Below are 26,797 nucleotides of genomic sequence, written 5' to 3'. Positions count from 1 at the left end.
TACTATATTATATATAGAGATCTATACAGATACTATGCAATATAGAGCATACAGAGACCTATATAATATATATTACATATACTACATAACATATATAATAAAATCACATACATACTAAATAGCATGTATAATAATATGCATATGATCTATATACTAGAAAATATACATTAATACATAATATAATTTCATAATATAAAGTATATCATATAATATAAATGCATAACATATTCTATATCATGATACATATAAAATTATAACATATAATATAATATATGATGTTGCATATGCTGTGTAGTGTGTCATATATGCAATATATATTATTTATGCCATATAGTGTATATATGATATATTAGTATATATTAGTATATATAATATGTATACTATAATATATCATATATATATTTATATATATACTATAGTGTGATATAGTCTACACACTGTTCCTTTTCTTGATGAATTTTGATAAATGCCAATCCTAAAATTGTAAATGAAATAAAAAGAACAATGAAAAATAACTATCCATGGATAGAGAGGAAAAAATCTACATTAAATTTGCTTACCTTATTAATTTGATCAGTTTACACTTACCACCTCCACACATCAACTATCATTAGCTTTTCTCTCTTTTTGACTTAAAGGCAACCCACATTAGTTGCCTTTTCTGATCTAGAGTAATTATTTTACTAGTTCAGTTGTGTTTTTGCTATATCTTTTTCCTATAATTTTCATCAATATACCCTAATAAAAATTTACTCCATTGCCATAGCTATTAACCAGATCACTGACTGTTTTTCCGAAACTATGAAATGGAAAAGGCTGTTTTCTTTATTTTATTCCAAATAATATAATTTTCATTCTTTCCCTCCAAATAAACTGTGAACCTTTCTTATGTATGATTCCCATAATAGGATAATGACATGAAAGTCTAAAATTCTCCTTTGGTTAAAAAAAAAAATCCCTATATCTACCTAGCTATCTGGTACTGGAAATTGCTCATTAAAATTATTCTTTCTTATTTTCAAGCGGAAAGGATCATTGTAGTATAAGACAAGGTGTGAACCATAAACATAGGTATAGATATTAAGTATAGTGTAATATATGATCTTCTTTTATTGAAAGGCCAAATAATCATATTCAAACTTATATAGTTCATATTTTAACATCTGCAATTTTAAATTTTAAGTAGTAACTCATTTTGAAATTCTAATATAGTTAATCAAAAAGCAATTTTAGCTTCGCACTATCATTTGGTTACTCGCACTTTGTAAGTGAGCCCTATGTAGACATATTGGAAACTGCGTGGATGCATCCTGGAAAACATGAGGCTAGTATTCTAAATCTCTATATAATTTTACTTAGGGCACCTTATCATACTAGTGAACCTTCCTAAACCTGTATTCATTTTTGAGATGATAAAAATACCAACACTTAAGGAGAAACAACCCTAGAAATATTTATAAATTATATCCTTTAAAGAACAATCACATCCATCTAAATTTATATTTATTTGCATTTTAACTGTTAATTAGAATTCCTGAGCTGACAAATACACTTAGAAGAAAATCTCAACAAATTGTTATTGCTGAATAACTTTATAAATAAAAGTACCTTTCATTTGAAATTTATAAATACTAATTCCTAAGTAAATTATTGCCTTGTGCTTGAGGTAGTAGGTTAGCACACATGCTATTTATTATTCATTAATTCTGAATGCCTGGTATAGACAAGGTCCTGGGTTAAGGTCAATGTCAAAGAGACATAGTCTAAACCCTATGGTCCTTACTTAATATGATCAGTTCTGTCATCTGTGGAAAGCATGATAAAATTGAGTGTCTAAACTTACAAACAAAAACTCAGTCAATCCTTTCTCAATCATGTGGCCAAATATGAAAGCAAGTCAACCATCCGATCTCTTTTGCATCAGCATTTAATTACTACATAACAGTATATGGATAAATGTTCTAAGGTACAGTAAGAAAGAAATCATTTGGCAGAAAAGCACACTAAGTCATAAATATTGCTATAGGAGAGTGAGTTCATATTGAATTACAGGTATAAAAATTTCCTTTAATAGCCTTAAGTGTTTATTCAGAAAAAATGAAAAATGACATTGACTATTTCTGTTGATGATTCAAAGATCTCAACAGTAATATTTTTTATAAGGTAATACAAATCTCTTTTACATTACCTACAAACAGCAACTACGGATTCAAATAAATGCCACTGTAACTCAGGTATTATCTGGCTCCAATTTCCAGCTCATTGCAGTATGTATGAGTTCAGATTTGCTTTCACCTCCCACTAGTAAAATAAAAACACCTACTCAAAGGTCTTCAAGGATTAGCTAGACAAAACAAATGGACTTTCACAGTCCTATTCCATTAAAGCCTGCTATATTGATTTTGTTCTAAATTTTCTTCTTTGACCTACAGTTTTCTTCCATATTTTAAATCACCTTGATCATTTGAATTACAATTCTTTGTATTTGTTTCTCTTTCTGTCCCTGTTTTCTACAAGTATATGTTCCTCAAGGGCTCGACTTCAAATAGCTTTTCTCTTAGTATTCATTTTTTTTGACAATTGCATCCCTAGGATGGTAGATTTAATTTGATGACTCATATAATTTACCTCTCCAAACCTCAAATGCCAGCTTTAAATATCAATTTAGGTCTACACATTTTCCCCTGTGTTCTCTGGAATATAAATGTCCAGCATAGTATAGTAATCCAGGAGCCAAAAATTTGAATTTGTTTTCTTAGGTGAGGGCATATGAATAATTGCTTATCTTCTTTATTCATTTATTGGTGAGTCGATAAACTGGAACAAAGAATATTTTCCTCAATCTTATAATCTCATGCTGAGGAAAACAGATAAAATGCTCCAAAAAAAGTGAATTGATATTTACATATTTTGTCCAAAAATTTCATATTTTTACTCACATATTGTTTTTCCTTTAGACTCAAAAATTAATAACCTATAACACTTTTCCAAGTCACCCCCTCTTACCGCCTTCTTCCCCTTCTCTGAAATTATCCCAGTCTATATCAGATCATTAATGTCTCCAACTTCAACAATCATCTATTTTTTTCTGTTAAATTGTTTGTTTCTTGTTTCGAAACAGTTCAACAAATTTGAAAACTACCAGGAGGAAACGTAGGGGACACCAAAAGGACAAGAAGAAAAGAAATATGCCGGTTGTGAGACTCATGAACATGGTTGCAAAAAGAAGCTTTTCTCTTAAAAGAGAGACATGTAAAAGAAAATATACTTTGAGAAAAGAACTTTGGAAAGCACCTGAAATTCTTTCCAAGGGTTGCCTATACACTTTGCTAATATTTTCTTAACACTCTTGATGTTTTAGGCTTTTGCCTTGTAGTAATTGCTAGCAATTTTTCATTTATCCACGTGGAATCTAAAGGCTCACAATAGTGCCTTGTTCTTTTTGTGTTGTTCGTAACATCATCAGTTCAAATATTTGAAACTAGCCAAGTTGAATGAATTTACCTTGAAATGTAAATAATTACATAAAACAAACAGATTATGTCAACTCTAACAACACTGTCACCCTTCATTAACCACATGTAGTTTTGTAGTCTGCCTCCAGTTATTCATCAGTGCCTTGTAAAATGTTATTCTGATATTAAAATATGGTGCAGAATAACTTAATGACGTTAATGATATGTAATTCAACTTTTAGAGCCACACAAAATCTCTAGGACAGGAATTCTTTGCATTGTAATTTGGCTGCTAGATGTTACATTTTTAATATGGACTGCCCAAGGAAAACAGCAATCAGAGTTTTATGAAGAAAGTTAGAAGCATCAGTATCTTGACTTTTTTCTTACTAACCATATAACTTGTCCTTTTTAATTTTTTCATTTTTGTTTGTTTTGTTTTGTTTTGATTTGATTTTTGGTTTGATATAGGATCTCATCAAGTCACTATATTGCCCAGGCTGGTCTAGATCTTGGAATTCTCCTGCCTTGGCCTTCCAGAGGGATGGGATTACAAAGGCATGTACCACAATGCCTTGCTCAATTTCCTGACTTTTAAAAACTTCTATTCAGTAACAAAAGAGTAAAAACACTGACTCAATTGCTTTGAAATGCTTCTGAGAGAACAGTATATTTTCATTGATTTGTATATTCTTAAAACAAAAGCCGGTATTTACTTCATGTGTGCTACCTAGCAATGTTCTTCAAATTGACTACTCATATTCCTAGAAGAGCAGAAACTTTAACATTTCAGGGCAATAAAATGTATATATTTGAAAGTTGTTTTGAAATAATTTTGAAGAAATATATTTATATTCTAGCTTTAACAAGATAAAAACATTCAAAGGTAACTTTTACCCTGAAGATATTCCATAAACATGATAAGTCATTTCCATAACCTATGCTTCATGGAACATTGTAAATAAACAGGAAAATCAATTACAAGGAAATGCATGTTTTGCTCCTGGTGGCAGCACTCAAAAGAAAACTGTACTTCCTGTGACAATGCTGATTTAATTAGGAGCAGCTATGCATTTAAATGTGTGTCCTATAAGGATTAGTGATAAAATGTAGAGAAAGAATAGATGAGAAAAACTACCTCTTCTTTCTACCATGGTTGTGATTTTTTTTTCTCACTTTACCTTTGTTTACAATAAATATTATATCATGGAGTCAGTCAAGGTAACACATACCTTTTGCACTTTGGAAAGTTAAGGCAGAAAGATCACAGGTTCATGTCTCTCCTGGGCAATTTACTGAAATCCTATCTCAAAATAAAAATACATAAATAAAATAAAAAGTATTGGGGATGTATGTCACTGGTAAAATGCACCTAGTTTGACTTCCCTAACCACAATAAAAATGAAAAGAGTATTAAATCCTGGGAAAATATTCTTCTGTCCTGATGACATGCATTAATGAAAAAGATGCTTTAACTTCAACAAAAGGATGTGAATCCTTCATTATCCAAAAAAATCTAAGAGAGCAATCTAATGCTTTTGGAAGAAAAATGAAATATTAGAATATGGGTAGATAATGCATTGAGAGCAATATATTGGGAAATTATACGGGAAAATCTCTTAAAGAATGCTTTAAGGTGAATGGGTACGAGCTGACTTCTTTCTTTTACCTACTAGAGTGAGAATCTAGAAAATGAGAATGGAAGATTATTTTAGAGGATTTTACATCTCTATGAGATTTTTTAGGTAAGTAGCAATGTCCTACATTACGGACATATCCAACATTAACACTTAACAAAGCACGTATGTCCAATAAATTGCCAGTAGAAGGCGTCTGTTGGAAAGTGATATTAACTGAGGTTGTGGAAGACCTTAATTTCTATTGAGTTTTATTAGTTACACAGTGGTTTCACCTAAAGACCACAAACATATTCAAAAAAGAAAAGTGAAATAGGGGTATAAGAGGAATGATATATAATGTTAGGGACAACAAGCAATGTTTATCCTTCTGAGTGAGGCTTATTTTACACAATATGAAAATCTCCAGATTTATGTTCTTTACAGGGAGAAGAACTGCACCCTGTAAGATAGATGTTATGTTTGTTTCAGAAGTTATAAGAAGAGAATCATTCACTAATAGATTAAAATAGTAAACTGAAAATTTCAAGGAAGATAATTGCCTTTTTTAGGTTGTTGGTGTTACTATGCTGAAAATCAATAAGAAAATGGGCCACAAGTGACTGTTGTCACACACAGGACAATGTGTACAAACTTGGATGTTTTAAATTAGTTTAAAAATATATAGATTTATCTATATATAAAAAAATTCATTATCTACCAAATAATTGTGTGTAGTATATTGCATTTTTAAGATTTTTTTTCTTTTTTTTTACTATTTTCCATTACATACAAAGGAAAAAGTAACAAGGAGAAAATACTTAGAACTCAAAAAGATAGCTTCTTGAGATTATGCTATATGTTATTATAATGTGTTATTGTAGCATGTCCTCTTTGTAAGTCACTAAGCTCCGTGTAGTTCAAACTCTGCTAAACAATTTATTTTCATTTATTTCATAATATGATGAATCCACATCAACTTGAAATGACCAAAATGGGTGTGGGAAGAGTAAAAGCAATCAGCACAAATGTTTGATATAAGTTGATTAGAAAACAATTGCAATATTTACTCTCTTGAATTGAGTTTCTTGCGAAAATAAAACTGTAAGTCCTCTAAATATTCTCATTCCAAGTTAATCTCTTCAAAAATGAAAGTTGCAGCTTCTCTCAGATGTGATCGGAGCTGTAGGCACACAGTCTGGGATGCTGCGGACCCGCGAGGTGAGCATCCCTGGAGGTTATTAATAGATCTTCAAGTCTGCAATAAAAAATGGCCTCCAATAAAACTACATTGCAAAAAAAAAAGGGAGGGGGCAACATGGAAAAAATAAAAAAGTTGAGGAAACAAAGCCTGAAGAATTTGTGGGAGAAAAATACACCGGACTTCCGTGTAGTGAATGGGGATGTGGAGTATTTTCTGAAGTGGAAGGGATTTACAGATGCTGACAAAATGTGGGAACCTGAAGAAAATTTAGACTGTCCATAATTAATTGAAGCATTTCTTAATTCTCAAAAAGCTGGTGAAGAAAAATAAAAAAGTTCAAAAAGAAATTTTTATGTGACAGTGAGTCTGACAGCAAATCAAAGAAAAGAGATGCTGCTGACAAATTCGGAGGCTTTGCTAGAGATCTTGATCCTGAAATGGTGCCCCAGACAGTAGTGGAGAATGGAAGTTTCTCATGAAATGGAAAGAGTCCGATGAGGCTGACTTGGTGCTGGTAAAAGAGGCAAATGTGAAATGTCCTCAAGTTGTAATTGCTTTTTATGAAGAGAGGCTAACTTGGCATTCTTGTACAGAAGATGAAACTCAATAACTTACATTATTTACTATATAAAATATGGGTCTTGTTTTTTTTTTTATTTACTACTGTGAAAAAAACAGCATTTTAATGAGGTTAAAGTTTAATATGTTGGTTTTGAAAGTAGCATTGGGGGGAGTTGTTGGGTTTTGTTTGTTTTGCCATCAATAGCTCTGGTTAGTTTGAACAAATAAAAAGCTTTTGTAGTTGCTTCCTTTAATAGAAAAAAACATTTTATAGCCTGATGTATTTCCTTTGCTTTGCTAATATTTGGGAAATTATCCACAATCAAAGTCAAACAGAACTAACTTTCAGCTCACAAGCTTAAGGATCATTCCTTTACAACAAGTTGAAATCTGTACTCAAAAGTCAGGATTTGTGGATGGCTGAGACTTGACTCATGGAAACCTACTGAGTGGCTAGACGTGTTCACAATTTAGGACTTGCTAGAATAAATGAGTGAACAAACTTGTGATCTAAGTTACTGACTTGCATGTTTTTTTTTTTACCCCAACTTGTTCCCCATGCATAGGCTCAATATTTTCCATATTAGGGTTACTGTTTTCAGCAGAAGTCAGAAAAATAACTTTGCAGTAGTCAGAATATATAATGTATACTGTTTGCTTTATTGTAAAAAATAGTGAGCAGTGTTCAATAAATAATTTTATATTGAAAAAGATAGGTGCAAGTTTTAAAATAAGTTGTTTTCTTGCAGTTGATAATTTTTTAAAAGCCCAAGTTGAGTCCCTAGTCATTTCCATTTTTATTATAAAAAAGAACACTTTCAGAAACTGGACTACTTTATCTGGATTATGTAGCAAAACTAATCATCATTAAATACAAATAAAACATAATGATTCTCCTAAGATTTAACATTATCATAAAATTCCAGAGATGAAATTCAGAAGGTTAATAATTTAGAAATTATTTTTAGAAGGAAGAAAATAGTAATTTTAAGTTTTCTACCTCCCACACCTTTGGAACCCCTGATGAGAATAATTTGCTGGACTGTGATTAACAAAATGTGTTTTACTTTTTATGCTTAAAGGAAATAATAGGTGAAAGTTACAAGTGATGGAACATTTCTCTGTTACCAATTAAGTATATCTTCTTATTTCACCAGAATATTTTCTTCACATGTCATTAACCTCTAACTCATAATTATTTTAGCAGCTAAATGAGAGAACATGTAGCATAATTTTCTCTAATCACTTTTATCTAGAAAATTTTAAAATGATGGATGGTACAGACAAAATAATTCTAACAGTTTAGCTCATATAAGATTTTTATTGTAAACAAATACATAAAAATATATACAAATCATGGTATGTGCTTTCATAAGTTTATAGCTATTGGTTAATATCTTTCATATTATTTTTATCTATTTACTTTTTCTACTTCAATATGACATAATTTCTACCTATTCATTTTATTGAAAATTAATGTGTGCCTACAGAATGACATGAGTTAGTTACATGTTAAAAAACTTTCCAGTTGCTCATAAAATATATGATTTTTCATTCAGATAATAAAATGATGAACTTTGCTGAAAGATAGTAATTCATTGTGTGTAACCACAGTGATAACAGAATTGAAACCACATAAATATATATTAAAATTGAAATAGAATATACTGACAAGTGAGTCCCAGAAACATTTTACTGAAATATTTTTCTACTGTAAAATGATTTTAATCTTACTGATTTAGTGATAATATGTAGTAGTAAATCTATCATATATAAATATATATAAATCTTAAAAGAAGATTTTTACAAGAAATTGATCAACCAAATGAAAGTAGAGAAAATTTTGTCACAGACTTTTTAGTGTAAGAGTTCTAAATAGATAAGCAGCATATATATTAACAGAAGAGTGGGTGCTATTTTCTTAATTAAAGTCACAAACCAAAACAATAATCATTTTATACCCATATATTTTTATCATCTTCAACAATATAATGCACTTGACCATTAATTGTGTATTTGTGTTCTCTAAAGTTTATACTATATTATTACTTTTCTCTAAGAACTTATACATACTTTTCATTAAAATTATGGCTTGTTTTCATTATTGAGTTAAGCTTTTAAATTTTTGAATGTGTTCATAACTTTCTGCCTTATTAAAATTCTCTAGTGAAAAATATTTAAATCATTTCACGTCTACATTCTCACCGGCCATCATATACCAGAAAAGAACAACAGATTTACTCCAACTGGGCTAAAATTCTCTGATCAGATAGTGCACAAGACTGTACAATTCAGATAATCTAGTTCCTTCTTCTTCTCATTTTCGTGCATTTCTTTCTTTTGATTATCTTTTTATTCTTCCCTTCATCTACTTATATCCCCAAATCCATGAATTTTGATAGATAAATCTCTAGGATTTTTTTTCTTTTTATTGAGTTTATTGGTACATTCCAGGTATACAGTACAGTTCCATTCATTATTGGGATCTTGTACATCTACATGACAGGTCTTGGTTCTCATTTTTTTCCCCTTGTCTCTGCCCTCCCTTCACCCACTTCCCTCTCCATTTACAAACACTTTAATTCCATTTTTTCATTTTCTCACATTTTTTTTTCTTTTCCATTATTCCCCTTCTCTACTCTTCCCACTTCCCCTACACCTTTAGTCCTTTTTACTATTTCACATTGTTAATTGTCCCATTAATACCAAATAGTTACTCTGGTGTGGAAAACTATAATAGGATGTTTATTTTTTTAAATTTGATAGTGCATGCCAATTTTCAAACATTTACTTAGTTTATATTGACATGCACATATTAACTCAATACATAAATTATTAGATGTATTTTCTATGTTTGAGTTCCTAGGAACAAACTTACTTTGCTATTCTTTTTATATGTAACTAGATTATATGTGCTAGTGTTTTACTTAGGGTGTTTCCACCAATATTTATGAAATAAAATTGAACTGCCAGTTTATTTCTCTGTGCTATCTTTATAAAATTTTGTTATTAATATCTTTGGTGACAATATGAAACTAAATTGGATATTATCTTATCTTTGAGATTGGAATAAGCTATAAATAAATATGAAATAAATCTATTTCTTTACACTTTGATATAATTGTCAGACATGATAAATGGGGTATTTCTTAAACAGTATCTTTAGTCCATTGAAGTTTTCTAATAAATATTTGTATAATTTATATTTTAATATATATATATTATGTACAGATATCCAAATACCTACTCCTAGATGTATAGAATTCATTTTTATTTTTTCTTGTAATTTATTCATTATTGATAATCTTTGATATGTACATTGTTTAATTTTGTATATTAATTATTGTTTTTCTTTTAATTGATGAAATTAGAGATCCCAATGCTTTGTTGATTTCTTGTCATAAGTAATTTGTATTTAATATATATTTCCTTTCTGTTTTCTTCATTTTATAAATTTTATGATTATTTTTCTTAATATTTCTTTTTTCCACGTTCATTTATATCAATAAATATATCCATTCCTCTGAGTTTTCCAGTAGGTATATCTTCAAGCAGTTACACATCGATACATTTGCAGTTATCTAGGTATTTTTAATTAAATATTTATTTTTACATTTGATTCATGGCTTTTGTCTAAATTTTATATTGTCATTTATTTTTTATTATCTTAGGCTTACAAAAGTCATGTTAAAAATAACATGTAACTCATAAACTTTTTTGTTCATTGTTATTTCTTTACTACCCAGTACATTTACCCATACACAATAAAAATATATGCCACCTATCTGTAGGACAGAATTTGAAGTATGTCTATTAGATCGTCTATTTTTATTATTATTCAGCTTATTTATATTCTTCATATTATTTGCCTTTCCAGGATTGCAATCTATTATGTTTCATAATATTTAATTTTACATTTATGATTTAAAATAATTATCTTTATAATTCACATTATTATTAATATGAAGCAAGCAATCATCTTAATTTAATTTATTGTATTTTAATTTAAATTAAGGAAGAGTAAAGAGAGCAGACTATGTGAAAGGTTTCTCAGGTAATCTTAGAAAGAGGAGCAAGTTCCACCAAGTCAATCAACAATAGGTATCATGGAGAGCATTGCTTAAATACAAACTATTAATGAAAACAAAAATCAAAAATATAAAATAAAATATTTTTACATTTTTTTTCTCAAAATCCTTATGTGCCTATATGAGAATGCTATTCTCAGCCAAGCCCTTGGGAAGTGATGGTAAGATTTTTGACTTAGGTAAGTAGTTGAATTGCTAATTAATTCATGACAACAATGTCAAGCTAGACAAAATCTACAAAAATAAGTCATATAGCTATAAAATTTTATCAAAAGACAATTTAACTCTTTGAACTAGAAGCAAATCTTCAATAAAGAAGATTTTTGCCTTTTAATTATTGAAGATCAAGTTACAAATTAAAATTTAATCCTAAAGTCCTTTTTGGTGACCAAGAATTTTGGATATCTCCTGAAATTATCATTCTACTTTGCATAGAAAGGGCTGTCTTATGTAAGCATTAAATTACATAACATAGAGCCATGATTCTAAAGTGACTGACAGTTTTCATATTTTAGATCAGTATATATGATGTTCAAATGTTCTGTGAAAATGAACTAAAGATTCCATACACTATTTTTCTTTTGTTTTGGTATGTCAAAATTCAAAATAATAGCAAGTTCATTTTATCCTTCAGGTATGATGGCAAAAAATAGGAATATATCTCATGTCCAGATTAAAAATTAAAAATTTATTTTTACATTTTGGTCTGCTGTTCTTTGGTGTAATCCTCAATACCAGAAAACAAAATTTATTTGTAATTTTTAAATTATTTTAGACATTATGTTTTATATATTATTAGCAGGAAGTTCATAATGTAATAAACTCTAGAATTCTTGCTTTAAGAACCATTTAGCTAGGTGAGCAAAATCTGCTTTCAATTTGTTGACTCACAGTTCACAGTTGCCTCTGAGCTTTATGCCTAATTGAGATGAATTGCTAATAGATAGTCAACAGGAAAGTTCAAAATATGTTCATCTAAAATTCAGATAAAAATATATTTTTTCAAGTTTGATATAAAAATGCTATGTTCACTTATATTTTTCCACATATATTGGACAAGGGACATTAAAGTTGAAAACTTTAAACATTCTTTGTAGTAATTTAGGATTTCCTTTTGCTTAAAAGTATTGTTCCTTTTACAAGTGTGTAAGATGGAGAGTATTTAAGCCACAATCTATTTGATCCAAATTGCCAAATATTTATCCATTCAAGAAAGTCCCCAACTCTTTCCAAAGCAATGTGCTTTGGCAAATGATTAGTATGTGTTAAGGGAAAAAAAAAACCCTGAAATCTCACAGCTTGATGTAATAAGACAATGTAGCTACTTCTCCTCCAATAGAAACTTTGCACATATTTCTTTGCTTTGGGTGATAGATGTTTCATATGGAGTCAGCACCAGAATCTTGGAGCAGACTAGAAATAAACTATTTACATTTAACAGTGCCAATTTATTTTTTTTCTTTCCTTCTTTTCCTTACCTTCATCTTGCCTCATTTACTCCTATTTTTATCCTAATTTTTATTATTTGTATTCTATATATTTTAATAAGTCTTATCAAGTCCACTTTGAATATAAGCACAGTTTAAATAAATATCAAGAAACTACTGCAGTCTGAGATATAGCAAAGTTCAACCTGTCCTAGTACAGTCACCAAAACATAAGAATTTGGGGGATTGAATAACACAGCAAAAGGAAAATAGGAGGCCTGACCCACGAGGTCTGTTCATAGTTAAATTAGTAAGACCTGCTGTTGTAGAAGGATAACAGAAGAAATTTCTGAGTCAAAAGGATCCTCAGAACATCCTATTCAAGACCTCAACAAGGTTCAGGGAGCATAAATAGCCAGCAGCAGGGGTAATTTCCTTCTATGCATACTATTATTATGCTAAAAATTGGACTTGATGTACCACCTATTATGAATAGGACAAAATTGATTTGAGGGCTCACCTCTAGGGAAATTGTAAAGTTTAATCATCGATGAGGCACAGCACCCACTCTTGCCTCCTGAGCTCTCTGCAGTTGGGAGGGTGGCACACTCTCACAGCTCCCATCCTCACTGTGGGCTAAGCCACCTCAGAGTGAGTTCACAAGAATAACACACAATACTTTTAAAAATCAAAAGAAACACAAAGATGCTTCTTGAACACTACATGTATTAGCCAGTGATTGTTCAGGATTTCAACAGTCCACTTTACCATATCTCTTCCAATGGCATCATTAATATCTGAATCTTTGGTTTAGGTTGTGATAAAAGCTCTGTACTATGTGAATAGCACTGTGTAACTTTTATGCCCCTGTTTCAAAGAATGTTGTTCGATTTGGCATCAAAAATAAAGATATAAATAAGCTCGCTGTTTTTGTTTCATTTTTTTAAGCTCATTCTTTTACTCTTTAGCACTCATCGACTATTGTCTCCCTTTCTTAATGGTAGAACTACAAAATGATTTGGACTCTGCTTATCATTAACATGACTATTAATTTTGCAATGCTGGGGATAGAACCTAAAGCCTTATTCATGATAGTTAAGTATACCACCCCTGAGCCATCTCTATCCCCTTATTCTTGATGGGAAAAGGGCACTATTTTCTGCAGCAGGCCAAGAGATTTATTTTGAGCCCCAGACCCCATATACATACATACGTAAACTTGATTTCATGCATTAATAACAATTACACATTATGCATTAATAATTTCATTTAAAGCATTATGTATTCTTTGTAGTAATTCAGGCATTTTAAAGTTAATAATCAACTGGAAATACTTGTGCTTTAACCTATGACAGAAAATTTTCCTCTACTTTGGCACTGTTTTGTTTACTTTTTCTGAATGATCCCCATACTCATTCCAGTTTATCCTTAATGTGTGACAATGCAAAAAGTTTTAAGTAAAGATTAATAATTCAAGAAGTTCAAAGGGATTTATGCCATATATATGTGGAGGTATTTCTGTGCAGCTAAGAATACTTGTACAATTAGTAGATATGGTTTTGAGATTATTCCGTGTATAACAGGCATTTTTCTAAACACTTTACATTTATTATCTCATTATACTCATAGCAATATTACTGTAATGAGCAATTCTATGAAGTAAGTGTTCTTAATTTTTAATTATAGATGTGTCAAGAACTGGGAATAGTCTGAGATTTTACCCTGCTTCCAAGCTAAGTTAACTTTCCACAGTTTCATAGATGCTGACAGAGACACGAGGCTTCAGTTAAAGACAAAGGAATTTATAATTTTATTGACTCTACATTGATGCCAGTTTCACTGATTTCCCTTGCCCCACAACTCTTGTGGGGGTAAGGAGGAGTGGGCTTTGTGGCAACTGCTGCAAATGCCAAAATTTCTTCACACCTGAAAAAGCTCTGACGTTAGAAATTCCAAATATTTTATAATGGACAGCAAAAATTTAGAAATTCTTCCTGGAGTGACTTATCATTTTATTAAAATGAAGAGCGAACCTGTCTTTTGTCACAAAGGAGGACACTTTATATCCAAGGGCTGTTCACTAAACAATCCTAGAGAGAGAGAGAAGGATTTTCTTTCTACAAGGGGCTGAGATAGGAGGATTAAATAGATAATACTATATTATATTGATTTAAATGTTTTATTTTCAAATAACATTACAGTTTTCTCACAGTAAATAACACCGTAGTATAAATCCCATGAAAAATAATAACTAGATAAAGGTAAGAGCAGGCTAACCATAAAATTTCATGGAAATTTAAATTCAAATTAAGTAAGGAAATATTGAAAGACAATTTAGAAATAGACAGCTGATGAACCAACTTGGTACCCATAATCTCTAACATTTTCTGTTCTAGAAGATTTTAAAGAGCATAGACTCTTTAAATCTATGAATCTCTGTATCTGCATACCCAAGGGTAGGCTTAAAATTGAAGGTAAAAAACGCAGGCTTACTTCTCCAGGCAAGTCTCATGTACATGCTAGAAGAGAGTTAAGAGGTCACACGGCTCAGAAGGATAAACTGCAAGCTGGTGAATGCTGCCTTTCATAATTCAGGTATGGACTTGAATTAAGGATCTCTGTGTATAGCTTCAGGGAGGCACATAACATTGTGATTATAATTTTAAAAAGCATAAAATGTGTACAGTTTTCTATGATTTCAAGATAGTATATTAACAAATACTGGCCGACCAAAAAGGCATCCATGAAAGGGGAGCACAAAGAATCACAACCTTGAATGTTAACTCAGAACCGTAACACAGGCTTACTTTGAGTCTATGCTCTTAAGGCTTTGCTGATTTGAAAGGCATGTGCTCTCTAGGTAAACTCCATCTTGATAAAATGTAATTCTTGGGTTTATGTATTTTCTTCCTGTTGAATCATGTTCATATGATGAATAATTAATTACACGATGTCCTTTGATACCTCAAAGGAAGTGTCCTGGATTAAATTAGCCATTTAAAATCCATTGCTGTTTTAGGTTACTGTCTCCTTATTGGAAGTTCATACCATCATCCATTGTCCTGCCTTTTCTCAATGTACAGATAAATCTTCCAAATTTCTTTACTAATTTTACTGTGAGGTTCATCATTTTCTTCTCCAATCCAAGTTGGATACTCTAGGCAGTTCCAATACCTGAAGGAGACCACTTCATGTACACATCTACTATTACAACATACCAAAGGTTTCCAAAGTCGTATATCCAACTACACATAATATTAAATTCTAGCCTGTTATTTGATTATTTTAAAGGATTTCGCATTCTGGCTTACTACAGTTGGACTAACTACTCATAGGTACACTAAAGATCACCTGGAAGTCCCAGAATTTTAATTTTACTATTTCTTTGTCTGGCAGCAAACTTATATTTCTCTCTTCTGGCCCTTTCTCACTCCAATTGCATCTGTGCTTAGTCACTGCATAATTATCCTTTTTAAAGACCAGAATTTCTTAGAATCCTTGATTTCTTCTTTCTCTTTACTTCTCTGATCATTATCCCATTTCTTTTCAATCATCCATATAAACATGACCTATTGAGAACACTAAAATCAGAAAACATTACAAATTGGCACTATTATGAGTTTATATTCTCCAATTTCAGTTGATGACTAAATTTTCTCTTCATTACATACTTTGTACAATCTTAATGTTAGCTGCAATTAATTCTGTACATCACTAACAGGAGCTCCAGAGCTCTATAGGTTTCTGTTTATCATTAAATATCTCCTTTTAAATTTTAAATGCATAGCAAGTGAAATATTAAAAAAATCTTAATAGTTCTAGTGCCCATTTCTAGTTTTAGTGAATACCATTACTATCTATTATGTTTGATCAGCCAGAAATTTGTGATACCTTTTTGCTTTTTAGTCTAGATAATAAGAAAATGGGGAAAACCATGGATTTTGCATATCAATATTAATTATTCTACCTTTCTTTCTGTAGTAAAGCATTATCATATCTCACAAGAAAATTTCAATAGCTTCCAACACTTTCTCTCATCATGCTCTCATGCTTAATTGTTATACATTTGTTTTCTTGGAGCAAGGATTATATCTTTAAATTCAAGTTGGGCTTTTCTGCTTCTTGTTTCTTAAAACCATTTAGGATTAATTAATTTTGGAAATTAGGCTCATGCCTTAAATTTTACTTTTCTGAATATCTCCAAACTTTATTGTCTCCTTCATACCTTTCACCCTGGCTTTTCTCAATCTACCATCTTTAGTGGATTCTTGTTATGTCCTTCTTCCTCAGCCTCCCACACCACTTACCATCCGTATTATCCAAACACCTATCTTTTATAACTTTTCTTAAATTATTTCTAATCATGTTTAGTAAATGCTAAATTTTAGTGTTGCCTACAAAAATCCCTATAACTTACTTAGCTTTAGAAGCTTCATTTTTTTCTCACTGAGTTTATTGGTACATTTCAGGTATACAGTACATTTACATTCATCATTGGGATCTTCTACCTTTATTTGACAGTTCTTGGTTCTCATTTTTTCCCCTTATCCTGCCTTCCTTCCCTATTTACAAATACTTTCTTTCCATTTTTTCATTTTGTCATATTTTTTCTTTTCCCTTATTTCCTTTTCCCTACCCTTCCCACTTCCCATACACCTTAAGCGCTTTTCTACCTATTTCACATTGTCAATTATACCAATTGTTTGTAGATGGGGAGGGGAGGAGGGGGTGAAGGAAGGGCAGGGGTAAGGGGAAAAAATGAGAATCAAGACTTGTCATGTAGAGGTACAAGATCCCAACAATGAATGTAACTGTACTGTATCCCTAAAATGTACCAATAAACTCAATTAAAGCTGAAAAAAAAATTTTAAAGAAAGAAAAAAAAACTAATATTGCATCTATTAATAACCATAGACTTTAAGAATCATTGAAGCATAGTATGATAAATAAACTGACATTTTTAAGTATGTCACATTATCTTGTGTGTTGCTGACAAATAAAGCTTTTAATGTTTTGTCTTTTTGAATTTTTCCTTCTGTAATTCAGGCTGGTTTTGAACTTACTATGGTTCCCTGGCTGGCCTCTAGCTCACAGCAGTCCTGCTGCTTCATCCTCCTGAGTGCTGGGATTATGGGCATGTGCCACTATTCGTGTGTGAATAGAGTTTTAAATTGAATGATTTAATAATATGTACAAGATCATTTATACTATTTTTCTGTAATGATTACTATGTAGACAGGAAAATTTATTTTAAAATCAATACTAATATGACTTATAAGAACTTTCTAAAATCTATGCATTTTTTTCATTTATTAAATAACAAATTATTGACATATGTGGATTTTATAAGAAATATGCAATTGGGTAAATTTCTCTACTAAGAAAATACATTAAAATACTAATATTGCATCTGTTAATAACTCTAGACTTTAAAATGTTACATGTTTTCTGTATTTTAAACATATAGTTGCAAATACTTATTTGAATCCTAAATTTTCACTATACTTTGATGGCTAACAAATGCAAAACTATCATGCAAAGTATAATTCTTATAAATTCAAAAACTTATTTTGATCTTTTCATATTTAGACAAAAGTTATTTAAACTCAAGAAAAAATTTAAGAGAGATGTGGAATAATAATCACTGATTTGGTAAGATAATCATAGTATAAAAGTGATAGAGAATGCAAAACAGTATGTTTTATATCCAAAAAATTATAAGCAATATTTACATATTAAATATTTTAGATACATAAAATTTCTCTAAGAGTAAGTGCTAAAAATAATACAGTTTATTCATCATAAGAGTGCAAAATACAATAAATTCCTTCATTTCTATTAACAATTTTTAAACTAAATTCTAATTCTAAATTATCCCATGAATTATTTTAAAATTGAAAAATATATTTTTAAAATTCTTAAAATGCTAAAAAATTTTTGAAATCAGCTAATTAATGTAAACTGATTATACTAAATCTAGAATGTGGTTAGATGATATTCCAAACATTTCATGCTGTTTTGTAACTTATTGGAGGAGTAAATATTGAAATGTTTTAATTATTTGGACTTAGTAATGGTTTATATTATGGTAAGTGGCTTCACAGAAAATATGTAAAAGATTAAGATTAAATGGAACTCATTAATGATAAAGAATGATAATGAAATATGTTCTAACATAATAGTGGTGTCACGACATTAACAAATTATTGAGGCTGAATATATAGCTTTAACATATTTTCATAACAGCTCTATATAGCTATAAGATCATCCTTATTGTGATGACATAGAATTTGAATCACTACTTATCAAAATTTGTAAAGATCAGTTTAGAGGTTAGCATTGTAAACTTTAAGGTACAACAGGCATAACCATCTACCTGAAATCCAAACTGTATTCTGCTGACACTGAAAACTATCCTTTCCACTTATTAATGCTTGATATTAATTGGTAAGAATATTACTTAAAAATAGATTACTTCCCTTTAAAATATGTTTCTGAATTATTTTTTAACTAGTCTGAATAAATTGATCAATTAGGAATTGCAATAAAGTTCTCTTTTAAGCTATTGTAAGAAAGATAAAACTTTACCTTTATCAGCCTTGGTTTTTCTTCTGAGCCTAAGAATTACATTGACATAAAATAGATAGACAAGAGAAAATCATTCAGATGTTATTTTATATGTACATGAAAGTCTTCCAAGAAAATGATCACCTCCTCGCCAATGGAGCCAACCCTAAGACCTACGGAATTATTTGAAGAAAAATGGCAGTTGTGAAAAAAGCAAATAATATGCATGAAGCTAAGGAAGATGAAAATCATTTTAACAAGTCGTGTTTTTGCAGATTTTTTTTTCAGCCTTGATTTCTTACCCCTCATGACAAGAATGTATTTTTCTTGCTACAGGCAGAGCATCACTGACTTTTGAGTTTTATCCCCCCCCTCTCCACAATAAAATGTTTATCTTCTCCTGATACAAGGAAAAAGGGGGAGATAAGAATATCTCTATTGCATCTGCAGTTTTTCTATTGTGATTAGCTCAAACTAAATTTGATGCTAAAGTAGCATTTTGCAAGGTAGCATATTTTGCTAACAGTGACTATTTACTTTAAATCAGAAGATGAATATTTTAGATTTCAAGTTTTTGATTTCAAAGAAGACTTGCATGATTTTAAAGATGGTACTATTTTCGAATTGGATCATAGTTTATATGTTGGACTTAACCAGCAATTCATTAAATTTTAACTTGTTATAAATTCCTCAGATTCAGATATTGTTTTAATAATAGAAAACTGACTAAGATAGATGATGTAACTACAATAAATCACAGTATTCACCTAGCAATTTCCAATTAATCTCACTGATATTCACAAATAACAATCATTTATCTTGTGTTATTTGGAAAGTTAATTTAAGGACTAGTAAAAAATCATTATAAAAGCTAATGCTTATTTTGGGCCCAACATTGTTTATAGCAAAGATGTATGTGTAAATACAACTTTATAAAGTATATCATACTAAATTTGATACTATTATAATCTTCACTATTTAAACATGGAAACGGAGGCTTATTAAAATAAACTCACTTCTTATAGTACTCTCGATAGTTTTAAAGTAAAAAAATAAGAATACAACAGACAGAAGTCCAGAAGCCATGCTCCTAACCATTTTATTTTTCTATAACCAGTTTGACTTAATCAAAATGGATCAATCTTACATTCTAACATAATAATATCAAAGTTTGTCTGAACTATAAATTTTACAATTTTTGTTGTTGTTGTTGTGGTACTGGGGATCTAACTCGGGTCCTTATGCTTGCGAGGCAGGTGGCAGAACCACTGAGCCCAATCCCCAGCCCACAAACTATGCATTTTAATTTGATTAAAATGGTTTGATGTGCAGAGACATGGAATCAGTCACAGAACTGTGATAAGATTCATATATATAAATTCTATGAACACCATAGTTGAAACTCAGTATTTGTTTGACTGTCACAATGTGACTTTGGAAATGCTGCAGATTGCATATTTTTAGGTGTTTAGGTCAGTGAGAGAAAACGATGGGGGAGGGGAATGAGAACAGAAGCAGGAGCAGTGGGAGAAGTGATAAGCACATGGCTGGGGAACAAGGAGAAAAAACCTATACGTTGTCGTTGGGGCTTAACGTACTTATTGGTGTCTTTAAGCTTTTCAGAATTTTGTAACAAAAATGCACTAAAAGTGTGAAATTATGTTAACGAAATGTCTAAAATCATTTCAAATGACAAGGAAGATTTTAACCACAAGTGCTAACTAGCAAACAGTAGAAAGTGAACTGATCCCTGAAATCTTGGTGAATTCAGATGTGCAGATCTTTTTATTTTATTTTTTTTTCCAGCCCTGGGAATCAAATTCAGGGCCTTGCACTTGTGTGGCAGGGGCAGTGCCACTGACCTAAACTCCAGCCCTTATTTTTTTAAAAATTTTATTGAGTTTATTGGTACATTTTAGGGATACAGTACAGTTACATTCATTGTTGGGATCATGTACCTCTACATGGCAAGTCTTGATTCTCATTTTTTCCCCTTACCTCTGTCCTCCCTTCACCCCCTCCTCCCCTCCCCATCTACAAACACTTTATTTTCATCTTTTCATTCTCTCACATTTTTTTCTTTTCCCTTTTTGTTCTTCCCCTACGCATCACACCCTCCCTACACCTTTAGCTCCTTTCTTCAAATTTCTAAATGTCAGTAATCTTATTAGAATCTTATGCATTGTTGCAGAATATTCACACCAGGGAAACTATTTGGTATTTACACATGTGTGACTTATTTATTTCACTTAGGAGTATATCTTCAATATGTATCCATTTTCCTATGAATGAATCTATTCTCTCGCTCTTTATGGCTGAGTAATATTCCATTTTATAGAAAAACCACAACTTCTTTATCCAGTTTCCAACGGATGGGCAAATAGGTTGTTTCCAAGATTTAGCTATTACAAACTGTGCCGCTATAAACATGGGTGCACATACTTCTCTGTGATATGATTCTTTTAGTTCTCTTGGAAAGATACCCAACAGAGGGATGGCTGGGTCAAATGGAACCTCCAGTCCAAGCTCTTTGAGGTATCTCCATATTGATTTCCATAGTGGTTGCACTAGTCTGCACTCCCACCAACAATGGAGGAGGGTTCCTTTCTCCCCACAACCCCGCCAACATTTGTTATTGTGTGATTTCTTGATAGCAGCCATTCTTTGTGGGGTGAGGTGGAATCTCAGTGTTGTTTTCATCTGCATCTCTCGAATGACCAGTGATGTGGAACATTTTTTCATATATTTTCTTGCTGCTTTTACTTCTTTGTATGAGAAATGTCTGTTCATTTCGGATGCCCATTTTTGGATCGGGTCTTTATATTTGGGGGGACTGATTGTTTTGAGTTCTTTATATATCCTTGATAATAGTCCTTTGTCTGAGGTACAGCTGGTAAAAATTTTTTCCCACATTGTAGATTGTCTCTTAGTTCTGCTAATGGTTTCTTTTGAAGTACAGAAGCTTTTTAGTAAGATGAGATCCCAGTTGTTGATTCTTTCTGCTAGTTCCCGTGCTACTGAGGATTTGTTCATAAAGTCTTTTCCTATACCAATGTCTTCCAGAGTTCTGCCTAACTTACTTTCCAGCAAGTTTAATGTTTCTGTTTTAATATTTAGATCTTTAATCCATTTGGATTTTAATTTAGTGCATGGCGAAAGATAAGGGTCTAATTTTAATCTGTGGCAGGTTGATATCCAGTTTTTCCAACACCATTTATTAAAGAGGCTATCTTTCCTCCACTGAGGATGGTGAGCTCCTTTGTCGAAGATGAGGTAGCTGAGTACATCTGCATTTGTTTTTGTGTCTTCCAGTCTGTTCCATTGATCCTCAGGCCTATTTCTTTGCCAGTACCATGCTGATTTTATCACAGTGGCTTTGTAGTATAGTTTCAAATTGGGAATTGTTACACCTGGTGCCATGTGACTGTTGCCTATAATGGCTTTTGCTATTCTAGGTCTCTTGTGGTTCCAAATGAATTTTTGGATTCTTTTTTCTAGTTCTGTGAAATATAGTGTTGGAATTTCAATTGGCATTGCATTGAATGTATATAGCAGTTTCGGTAGTATGGCCATTTTCACTATGTTGATTCTTCCTACCCAGGAGCAGGGGATATCTTTCCATTTTTTTATATCCTCTTCGATTTCTTTTTTCAGAGTGCTGTAGTTTTCAGTGTAGAGATCTTTTGTTTCTTTTGTTAGATTGATTCCTAGATACTTCATTTTTTTGGATGCTATTGTAAAAGGAATTTTTTCCCTTATTTCTCTTTCTGTCTGTCTGTTATTTGTGTATAGAAAGGCTATTGATTTTTGGGTATTCACCTTGTATCCAGATACTTTACTGAATCTGTCAATTAAGTCTAGAAGTTTTTTGGTGGAGTTTTTTGGATCTTCAATGTAGAGTATCATATCATCAGCAAATAATGATACTTTAACTTCTTCCTTTCCTATCTTTATTGCTTTAATTTCTTTCTCTTGTCTAATTGCTGTGGCTAATGTTTCTAGAACTATATTGAAGAGAAGTGGTGATAGTGGGCATCCTTGTCTTGTTCCTGATTTTAACATGAAGGTTTTCAGTTTTTGGCCATTCAATATGATGTTGTCCAGCCCTTATATTTTATAAAATTTAAGAATTGAAAAATAATTTGGATTTAGTTAGCTGACTATAACACTGAAAGAGATATAGCCTTGCCAAAGATCGCATGCCCAGTCAACATATTAGTACCAAATATCATGACCCTAATTACTCTCATGAGTGTAGATATAACAGTAATTAACACAATAAACACATTTATATTTTTAGATTGCTGTTTATATTATTGTTGTTTATAATAAAGACTTGTGTCATTTAAAAATGTACTTTAAAGTTCCCAATCAACTAAAAAATTCTTAGCACATGCTAGGCCCTGTCCTAGGTTCATTCCTCATCAACATGCAAAAAGAATGAATGAAAGAAATATAAATATGAGGTAGTAATAAAACTAACATAATATTGGAACCTCGTCTATTTTGCATATTCATAGCTTTTCATTTAAGATGTAATACACCTAAATTTAACCTGGCTAGATTAAGACAATGTATATATGAAGATTCACTATTTAGCTCCTAAAAAGAGTATTTTGAAATGCAGTACTCAATTTTCAGCTAAATCTCTGAACTGGTGAATACAATACCAAAAGTGTCAGAAATTTAGATTGCAATTCTTAGTCTTTCTAAAAACTATTTTAAAATCCCACTGCAAACAAAACATTTTGGCTTCTAAATGATAGAATGGCAGAGACAAAAACTGTAGCTTAGATAAGCACATTCTTTTTAGAGTGAAAACAAGCTAAAATATTTCATATCTGCCAAAGTTATTGAGTCAATAATACATATTTTGAAAACATGAAAAGCAGATACATAATGATATCCTTTAAATACAGTGATTGCTGTTTCTAAAGTCTTCTTAGAATGAGTTTACTTTCTGAAAAGCTATTATCTCAGGGCTAAAAAGTATTCTTCTAAGATGTCACACTAAAATTCCTGTAATGGAAAATTAATAGGACATATCTGTATCCATTTTTATTAACTTATTGCTGTCTCATTTTTTAGAACAATCTCCCATATAGCCAAGGTTCTACAAACATTTATTGATAACAAACACCATACAGGTAGATTTGAAAATATTTTAAGTGCAAACTCTCCCACAATTCAATGAATTAGAAAAATTCCTCACAAAATTCACACTTTTTTTCTTTGAAAGTGAGTTTTACAATGACAAAAGTGGATTGTTCAGATTTCTTTGTATTTAACAACAGAGCCAATCATATAAAATTGTATTATTGGCCCTTTCTCATCTAGAGTGTTTATCTTTTCCCATTTGAATCTTGTAAAAGGAAATTATGTATTAAAATGAATTCTGGAGGCTGTCATTTATCACCCTTTCAGCTGCATTACTACTCATTTTCTGTTACAGATCTGTAATATGTGTCCCTGTGAAAGAAGTTCAAAGCTAAAATAATGTCTGACATGTAACCACCCGAAAAAAGAAGTAGGTGACATGTTCTAAACACGTGTCTCTCAGCTCTTCATTACCCATTTGGTCCCCAAATCTATCTAACATTTTGTACTGTTTTTGTCAGCCTGGGTGGCTGGGGTCCCTATACTGTTTCACCCAGATTCTTCAACTGCTTCTTTGCAGAGATTTTCAGTTAATGGAAAGATACCAGAATGCAGAAAAAGTGATCTGACATTTATTCTTCTTTCTTCCAATACTCCCATCTAGTCGAGATTTTGATGCTGCCTGTGACCATCCTTGATTACTGTCCTTTTCAAGCTGCACATTTTTCTGACTGTGGTTCTCTAGGTGTGATAGCCTAGTTTACTTCCTTTGGAAGCCGAGTGCTAGTAACAATATCTTGCTGTTGGTGATGTTCTTGGACTTCTCCTTCCTAACTAGATCCACATACTTCCTTTGAAATCTCCTTTATTAAATAGTATTTGGCTACTGCCTTTTAAGATTGTCTTCAGTTTTCTCCTGATATGCTGAGCCAAACATCATCTGTGAGAGTGGGAGGGTCTTTTAATCTAGTAATATTCAAAGAACCCCGCTCTAAGCAAAAACAAAAGTGTTAGGAAAAATATAATTACTCAGTTTAATTCAGACTGCCCTAGAATCAGTCTTTACTATGGAAACTGTTTACTCTTGGTTCAACTTCTTTTGAAAAAAATATGCTTTTCAATAAAACTAATGCAATTCTTAGTGTTAACAGTCACTTTCTCTTCCTATAGGTTAGGCATTCTCAGAATTCTTTGTTGACCAACAAGATGGATGAAATAGCCCAAGGATTACTTGAGTTCTTCTCTTTTTTTAAGATGAAGAATAACTGGATTTTGTTCTGTATTGAAGAGAATTCCTTTTACATTAATATAATTTAAACTATATTGGTACAGAAATATGTACTGTTCTTACTCCCATTAACACTTGTATTAACTTTAAAACTCTAAAAAAAGAGAACCAAGACCTGTCATGTAAGGGTACAAGATCCCAATGATGAATGTAACTTTACTGTATGTCTGGAATGCACCAATAAACTCAATGAGAAAAAAAAAAACTCTGCTTTTTTAACACTATTTCAAATTTTTGTCTTTGAAACACTACTGTTGGTCTAGAGAGGTTATTTTTGGTGTGTGTGTGTGTGTGTGTGTGTGTGTGTGTGTGTGTGACTATATCAATCTGTAAAATACTGAGATATTGCACTTTCTTAATCATTCTCCTCAATATTTTTATAAAGCATTTATCACAGAATATTTGCTGTGAGAACTTCAACATAAGCATAAATATTACATAAATAGCAAGTACATATCTCAGAACTCACTCAGAAAAAGCCACCCCCTTACCTTAGACCCACTTTGCATAAGTAGTATTTAATACTGTAGACTTCAATTAATTTAAATGAATATAGAAAGCTAGCAGGAGATTATTTGAAATCCAGAGAAATAAGAAACTATGGTGTTAAGCAAGAGATGTTTTAAAAATCACAATTATCTAAGTACTTATTGCAGTTCCATGAACTCCTCAAAATTATTATATTGTATTAGAACATTGTCAGAAGTCATGCTTTATGGCGTTTGGTCTTAGTCATTGTCCTGACTGAAAGTTCCAGCTGAAGTCAAGGTCACCTTCTATTCCAAAGTTGGTATAATTAGTAACAGTTCAGTGTTTCACTGAGCTTACAGGGGAGGTTATTAACTGCGTTTCATACGGAGTGTCAAAGAAGCAAAGGCAGTCCTGGCAATCTTTCAGCTTCAAAGGCAGAGCTCATAAATTAAATTCATTGGTTAGTAATAAAGATACACTAGTTTAGTTTATTAATGACTTTTTAAATAATTTTAAAGATGTTTTAGAAATATTTATTCATAGACCATGTTTTTAAGATATAAGACAGAGGGTTATCCTAACCTAACTACACTAACTCAGTTTAGTTTCAGTATTTAATAAGAGTTAATAAATGCTTTCTGAAGTACACTAATAATGGCATCATTTTAATTTAATATTTCTATTAATGTGTGCATTATAGAACACAATATTCAAGAAAATAGCACACACTTGATTAAGAAAGCTTTCTTCTTAATTTCCAAGAGATTATTTTTCAGGAAACATGTTTCCATTAGGTCAAATTAAATATAAGATTATTATTATTAAATCAGTTAAGACATTCCTAAAATTATACAAGTGAAAATGATATTATTAGAACTATATAGTTACATGTAAACTAATAGAACAATGATTTCTGCTTAAATTAATGTAAGCCAAAAAAAAAAACCAAGCTTAAAATAAATGCTTTTAAATATTTGGTGTTTTAAATTATTGCAAGTCATAAGAATAGCTTTAGAAAATAGA

The 26,797-nt window shown here is 31.2% G+C and overlaps 1 protein-coding gene and 1 pseudogene across 1 annotated transcript in view; one reads left to right on the top strand and one right to left on the bottom strand.

Annotated features, from left to right (window-relative positions):
- Cadm2 (cell adhesion molecule 2) overlaps positions 1-26,797 on the bottom strand; it is a 241,785-nt gene that overhangs the window by 37,270 nt on the left and 177,718 nt on the right. The gene's annotated exons all lie outside the window — the stretch shown is intronic.
- On the top strand, positions 6,342-6,885 carry LOC104847468 (annotated as a pseudogene).

Source organism: Fukomys damarensis, unplaced genomic scaffold, assembly GCF_012274545.1.
Source record: "Fukomys damarensis isolate Sample0158 unplaced genomic scaffold, DMR_v1.0_HiC HiC_scaffold_24, whole genome shotgun sequence".
NCBI classification, from domain to species: Eukaryota; Metazoa; Chordata; class Mammalia; order Rodentia; family Bathyergidae; genus Fukomys; species Fukomys damarensis.
This window is presented reverse-complemented; position numbering and strand designations above follow the sequence as displayed.